The sequence below is a fragment of the Tupaia chinensis genome, unplaced genomic scaffold, assembly GCF_000334495.1.
Source record: "Tupaia chinensis unplaced genomic scaffold, TupChi_1.0 Scaffold143624_1, whole genome shotgun sequence".
Classification (NCBI taxonomy): Eukaryota; Metazoa; Chordata; class Mammalia; order Scandentia; family Tupaiidae; genus Tupaia; species Tupaia belangeri.
The window spans coordinates 1,238,609-1,244,124 of NW_006203472.1; positions in this window are offsets into that span (position 1 = coordinate 1,238,609).

Consider the following 5,516-nt stretch of genomic DNA (forward strand, 5'->3'; position numbering starts at 1 on the left):
GTGTGGTTTCTTGCTTTCTGTCTCTCTGGCGCTCTGTCTGTCTGGCTAGGGCACACGCCCTATAGCAAAAAAAAAAAAGAATGAAAATCACCAGGGAGCAGCCTGAACACTTTGTTGTTTAGAACTTTCTCCTGCTAAACACCCCAGGTCGGCACTCAAGTTCACCTTCCCAAAAGCTTTAGGGCATGAACCCAATGCAGACAAAGTTTTGCAATTATGTTTTCCTCGTATTCATCTAAGCCCTTACCTGGGTGCCTTTTATTAGCCCTGTTGCAACCATTTAACTAATCTGTAAGAAGTTCCAAAGTTTCCTTAGTCTTTTTATCTTCTAACTCCCACCAGAATTCCCCTTATTACATTCTAGCTACCTCCTCCCCCTTTTTAACTTCCTCATTCAAATTCTTCCAACCGAGGGGGACCAGCAGTTAGCGTAATGGCTATGTCGCTGCACTCCCACATAGTAGACCACGGTTTGAGTCCTGGACCTGGTGGCTTAAACTCACGCAGCCAGGCGCATGTGTGGGCGTGTCCAAGATCCTGAGAGGAGAATGGAGGCGTGGCCATCCCCCCTGGGGGGTGATTTCTCGCTTTCTGTTTCTCTGTCTCTCTCTGTCTGGCGAGTGCACGCGCCCTATAACAAAAGCCTGTCCAAAAAAAAAGAAAAAAAAATTCTTCCAACCTCTGTCCATTACTGAGTTCAAAAGCCACGTCCACATTTTCAGGTATTTGTTATTAACAGCACCTCATTCTTCCAGTACTAACTTTTGTTTTAGTAGGTTGTGTTGCTTAATAGCTGATTACCTAAAATTAAGTGGTTTTTTGCTTGTTTGTTTTGTTTTGCTATAGGGGCCGTATGCTCACCAGAGACAAAGAGAGAGAGAGATAGAAAGAGAAAATGAGAAATCACTCCCCCGCCCTCCCCCAGGAGGATGGCCACACAGCGATCCCTTCTCCTCCATTCTCTTCTTGGGATTTTGGGCATACATGCATATGTGTCTGGTATGGAGTCGGCCACATAGGATACAATTGCCTTAATCCCCATGCCACCTGCTGACCCCCAGAAACTGGGTGATTTTTTTTTTTTTTTTTTTGGAGAGGTTTTCACTATAGGGCACGTGCGCTCGCCAGACAGACAGACAGAGACATAGAGACAGAAAGCGAGAAATCACCCCCCAGGGGGGATGGTCATGCCGCAGTCCCTTCTCCTCCATTCTCCTCTCGGGATCTTGGGCACGCACGCACACACGCCCGGCGTGAGTTTTAAGCCACCGGGTCCAGGACGTGAACCGCGGTCGACTATGTGGGAGTCCAGCGACATAGCCATTACACTAACTGCTGGTTCCCGGTGATTTTTAAGATTCGAAGTTCATTTAATTCATGGTTCGGAGGTCCAAGTTGCAGGTGCCACATCTCTTGAAGGTCTTCTAGCTGGTGGATAACATGGTGGAGGCCGTATGTCAAACGGTGAGGTGTGTGTTCATGCCTGCATGTCCTTACAAGCCCATGAGATTCTAAACGAGTCCCCCATCCTGATGCCAACCACTTCCCAAAGGCCCCATCTTTCAACACCATAATCAGATCAAATCTTTACCCTCTTAATACCATTATGATGGCCCACCAGATTTCAGAACAGGGATTTTTGGTGGCCACTATATTTAGACATAGCCAAACCACAGCCGTCAATCCTTACGATTTATGAAAAAGTTAGAAGGGCTTTCAGTGAAGTCTTGGGTCACTCTTGTCCAGGCAATATGGTTGCTTTTTCCAAGAGAAGGCAAAAAGTATTCCCTGGCTTGGTCAACCAGGATACTAAAGAATGCACTGCATAAATCAGTAACAGTGAAGACCTCGCTGCCAGTTGGACTGAGGTCAACACGGTATGGAAAGATATAACAATATTAAACAAAGTCTTAACTCTCTACCCACGGCTCTTAGATTTGGTTTTGTTTTGTTTTGAGAGGTTTTTGTCATAGGGTACGTGTGCTCTCCAGAAAGATAGAGACAGAAAGCGAGAAATCACCGCCCAGGGGGGATGGCCAAGCCACAATCCCTTCTCCTCCATTCTCCTCTCGGGATCTCGGTCACGCACGCACACTTGCCCAGTCTGAGTTTAAGCCACCAGGTCCGGGACTTGAATTGTGGTCGACTACATGGGAGTCCAGTGACATAGCCATTATGCCAACTGCTGGTCCCAGATTTTGTTTTGTTTTTAATTGGTAGTGCTGGTTATTATAAGAACTAGTACATGAAATAATGAGATTTTGTGTCGTATATTATCCAGTAATGAATTTAATGCCCAGTAGACTTATCTGTGTTTAACATGTATTGGTTAATCCTGGGCAGATCTTTGTACAAGTTAATCAAATCTCAGTAGGGAGAACATTATGGATTATATTTCTTGATGAGTTTGTTAGTAAACAAATAGGTATTCTACCTAAGGAAAGGGAGTGAGCTAGTTTTTCTTTATTACCTGAAAAGAGAATGACAGCAAATGAGAGAGTTAGGAGAATCAGAGAACTCTGGAATTGGTTCAGTCTGATCTGGCTTATCAAATTTTAAAATGACTCCCATTTCCCCCTTTTAGGAGAAAGAGATTACTGAACAATATTTTTCCAAAGACTATCTGTCAAAAAGGTGGATTGGGGGACCAGCAGATGGCGTAGTGGTTATGTTGCTGGAATTCCACATGACTGATCGCAGTTCAAGTCCCAGACCCAGTGGCTTCAAACTGGTGCTGGGCACATGTGTGTGTATGCCCAAGATCCCAGAAGGAGAAGGAAGAGAAGGGATTGTGGCATGGCTATCCCCCCGGGGGGCATTTTTCGCCTCTCTCTGTCAAGCACACACACCCTATTACAAAAATCTCTAAAAATAAATAAATAAATAAAAATGATGGATTGGAACAAGGTTACTAATTTAAAAGGAGTGAGTTTCCTGTAAAGGACCAAGATGAAAACAGAAAAGTAAAGAGAAAACGTGGGGGGACAGGTGGCATGGTGGTTAAGACACTGGACTCCCACACGGCCAACCATGGTTTCAGTTCTGGACCTACTGGCTTGCTTTCTTATTTTTCCTCTCTCTGGTGAATGATGTGCCCTGTAGCAAATTAATACAAAATAATAATGATAAATTAAAAATTAAGTAAATAATTATTTAAAAAAAAAAAAAAAAGCAAGAAAAGCAGCGGGGTGAAGTACTAGGTGCGCTGCTGCAGTACCTGCAAGGAGGGTCAGAACTGCATGTCCAGGTGGAAGAGGAAGGAGTTTCCCCAAGGTGGTCAAGGAGAAAGGCTGAGAAAAGCCCCTGTGAGTCCTCAGAACCTCACCACTAGAAATCCACATCTTGAGGGTTCTGAAGGGAGCAGTGTGTGTGTGTGTGTTTAAACTCACAGCATCCATCTTCCAAATCCAGCCTTCTTACATAATGGCAGAGGCCAGGACATTTTTGTTTATAATTTTGCTTGAGCTTCTGTCTCTTGCAGCTGAATGTCGGGAACGTTGGCACTTTGCAGTTGGGCGTTTGATTTTGCTTGTTTTGGGTCCTTTCGAGTATGAACCAATTGATTAGCAATCTGCTCTTCCTGAAGTGGGGATTGGTTCCTACTCAGTGAAATGTCTTTTAACAAGTTGAGAGTGGCTATCAAGTTAGCACAAGCACAGCACTAAAAGCTACTCAGGTGGAACTGACAGCTGTAGGCGTTTCCTCAATGATGACTCGAAGTTGACTCTGACCACCGTACACCGGTTCGTTAGGTTTCTGGGTGCAAGCTTGAATTTCATCCCCGTCCAAAGCCTTAGGAAATGTTGAAGAATGACCTTGTGGAGCTCTTTGCCGAGCTCCATGTGTGACCCTGTTTTGGCCCCCCTGTTTTTCTCAGTCTCACTCCGGTTGTGGCGCTCCGGAGCAGGTCCTGGCCTCCGCCAACGAGCGCGGACCAGCTGTGCAGATAGAAAAAGCAGGCTGGTAGGCCGGAGTCGCTGTGTTAAGGCCGTCGGCAAATTGCTGAGGGTCTTCAGTGACTTGGAAATTCCTCGGCAATGACTTAGTCTTAGTCCAAGGATTACAGGAGACTTGGGGGTTTAGCTGGACTGCCAGTGGGTTGTATTTAAAAGGCACAGGTTTCACCAGGATCTGGTTGGCAAGTAGTGAGGGCAGAGGAGTTGGAGAAGAGAGGAAGTTCAGCTAGAGAAGAGTGAAGCAGCGGAGGGAGAAGTAAGGGGCATTGTAGGAGGCAGAGGGGAAGGTTCTAGAACAGCGGTATCTGGCACTTTGAAGGACTTTTTATTTTCTTTTAAGTTTTTATTTGCCTCAGTTACTTTTTTTTTTTGGAGAGGTTTTCACTATAGGGCGCGTGCGCTCGCCAGACAGACAGAGAGACAGAAAGTGAGAAATCCCCCCCCAGGGGGGATGGCCACACCGCAATCCCTTCTCCTCCATTCTCCTCTCGGGATCTTGGGCATGCACGCACATGAGCCTGGCGTGAGTTTTTTAAGCTACCGTGTCCGGGACGCGAACCGCAGTCGACTACATGGGAGTCGAGCGACATAGCCATTACGCCAACTGTTGGTTCCCAGCCTCAGTTACTTTTGAGACAATTTTTTTTTCAAAACTGAAAAAGAAAAAGGCAGAGGGTACATGTGCTCACTGGAGAGAGAGAGAGAGAGAGAGAGAGAGAGAGAGAGAGAGGGAGAGGAGGAATATGAGAAAGCCCCCCCATGGGAAATGGCCAGTAGCATCTTTTCTTCTCCATTTCTCCCTCCTTTTGGGGTGTGGGGCACACATGCACATGCACTCGACGTGTCTCTCAAGCTTCCGGATCCAGGACTTGACCCACACAGTCAGCCACATGGAGTCCAGCTGTCGTAACCACCATGCCACAGGCTGGTCCAAGACAGTACTTCGTAGTGAGTCAGCTCTGAGGCACCGGTTAAGTACGCGACACTCGGCACTGTTCAGCATTCTGTTCAGAACTGGGGAACCGCAGCCCTCCAGCTCCGTTCTGAGAAAGTGAGGATCGCGGGATCACACACCCTCATCGCGGCCACTGACTGCGGACGTAACCTCGTAACCTCGGTGTGGTTTGCCCACTACTGTAAACAGCACACGGCAAAGGGCCTACTTCTTACATAGGAACAGCTTGCAGTCCTTTAAGGGGGTTCTCTCTGTATTCTTGAGAATGTGGGGATCCCATTTTGGTTCTGAACTCGAGCATGCAGATTAAAATAGAAACGAAGGAGTATACGAATGAGCGCCTTCCCCTGGCACACTTAGAACAAAGCTGGAGGAGTGAGCGTGTTCCTGCAGCTCCGCCTTTCCTTCCTCCTGCCAGTCACTTCCAGCAGGCCGAGGTGGTTCCCGGATGAGCTGGGCTGTAGGCCAGGGAGAGGGGGGAGAGGGAGGAGAGGGGGGAGAGGCTGCGGCTGGGCGCCTGGCCCTGCTTTCTCCCAGGGAGGGCCGGGCCAGCCTGGGAGCAGGAGGCAGCTGCCTGCGAGGCGTGAGGCCAGGCCGGCCCAGCG